At 42.7% G+C, this 1,909-nt stretch overlaps 1 pseudogene; it reads right to left on the bottom strand.

Annotated features, from left to right (window-relative positions):
- Positions 1–933: 933 nt before the first annotated feature.
- Positions 934–1,573, bottom strand: LOC144300182 (glutathione S-transferase P pseudogene; annotated as a pseudogene).
- Between the last annotated feature and the right edge of the window lie 336 nt (positions 1,574–1,909).

Raw genomic sequence — 1,909 nt, 5'->3', positions numbered from 1 at the left:
AAAATCAGGGGCACCTGGGTGGCTCAATGGTTGAGCGTCTGCCTTCAGCTTAGGTTGGTCGTGCTCCTGGGGTCCCAGGTTCGAGTCCTGCATTGGGCTCCCCATGGGGATCCTGCTTTTCCTACAGCCTCTCTCTCTGTGTCACTCATGAATAAATGGATAAAATCTTTTAAAAAAATATTTTAAAAATCATGTATGTTTGAGTCTATTTCTGTATTCCATATTTCATTTCATTGATATGTTTTCTTTGTTTAATTTTTCTTTTTTCTTTTTTAATTTTTTTCATTGATATGTTTTCTATCCTTACCCTAATGTACAATATCTATATTCCTCTAGCTTTACTGCTTGTATTGAAATCAACTTGTTGACTCTCTCAGCTTTGCTTAGATTGAAGACTATTTTGACCATTTTAGGACATTTGCATTTTTAGATAACTCTTCAAATTAATGTCAATTTATACAAAGCAGCTTTCTGAGTTTTGAATAAGGTTGTTTTGAACCATTTTGGGAGAAAACAGACAATATTGAGTTTTCCAATCCATACTCATTGTATACCTGTCCATTTACTTAAATTCTTTCTTATTCTTTTAATTTTTTTCCTCAATGCATTTGATAATTTTGACAGTATTAGAGATTGTGGTAAGAAAAGACATAGTATTCTTATTCCATATCTTTCAAGAAGAATATTCAATATTGTATAATAAAGTATAAAATTATATTAATAAGGGCATAGAATCCATCTTCCTCCAAAAGGAGAAAGTCTAGGACAATTCAATCATTCAGAACAATTTTAGCCAGATAGTGTCTCTCTCCATGTCAAAATTTACTCAGATTTGCTTGCAGCCTATTATTTTACTTTTTTTCTCACTTGAAAATTCTTTTGGTCAGGGAGAAAGGAAGTCAGCAGCCCCCCAGCTTCCTGCCCAGGGTTCCACAAGCTCTCACTGCTTCCCGTTGCCATTGATGGGGCGGTTCATGTGCTCGGGGGACGCCAGGAACACCTTGAGCATGGGTCTGGTGCTGAGGCATGCCACATAGACTGAGAGCAGGGAAAAGGAGTCCAGGCAGCGAGTGGCCAGGACCTGTTGAATCAGCAGCAAGTCCAGCAGGTTGTAGTCTGCAAAGAAAATCTGGTTTCCCATGATGAAGGCCTGGCCCCCCTCATTCTGGGACAACAAGGTTTCAAAAGGCTTCAGGTAACCTGGTAGTGCCTTCACATACTCCTCCTTTCCTGCCTCGTAGTTAGTGTAGATGAGGAGGGCGCATTTGCCGCGGAGATCCTTCACACCATCGTTCACTACATCCAGCAAGGCCACCTCCTGGTGGTCCTTCCCATAGAGCCCAAGGGAGTGGCCCAGGTGTTGCAGGATGGCACTGGACTGGTACAGGGTGACATCTCCGTCCTGGAACTTGGGGAGCTGCCCATACAGATAGGAGGCCTTGAGTGAGCCCTTCATCCAGGTCTCCATGGTCACCACCTCCTCCTTCCAGCTCTGGTCCTGGTCAACCAGCAGCATGTGCATGGCCTTGTAGCACCCTAGAACAGGGAAGTAAATGATGGTGTAGGGTGGCATGGTTGCAGCGTGGGTGGCGGTGGTGGTGGCAGAGGCAGTGGCAGCAGAGCTCCAGCCTATTATTTTTCTTTTTTAAAAAGGAATAGGTGGCATCCTTTTTGCTAAGAGAAACTCAGAACCATTATCTAGAGTAAACTAGAACCATAACAATAGCAGCACCAGTAATAATGCCACATCTCCAATGAAGTCCTGGCTGAGCAGAGCTCTTACTAGTCAAAGAGAGGACATACTGTCGTGGTTCTCAGCACTTCTAGTTGAAGTAGTATCCATATGCAGGAATGAATTAGATACCTGAAGTGGTTCAGCAAGGAAGTTTATTCTCAACTGATTGTATCA

The sequence above is a fragment of the Canis aureus genome, chromosome 28 (assembly GCF_053574225.1).
Source record: "Canis aureus isolate CA01 chromosome 28, VMU_Caureus_v.1.0, whole genome shotgun sequence".
Taxonomy (NCBI): Eukaryota; Metazoa; Chordata; class Mammalia; order Carnivora; family Canidae; genus Canis; species Canis aureus.
The sequence above is the reverse complement of the archived record's forward strand: the minus strand, read 5'-3'. Positions and strand labels throughout refer to the sequence as shown.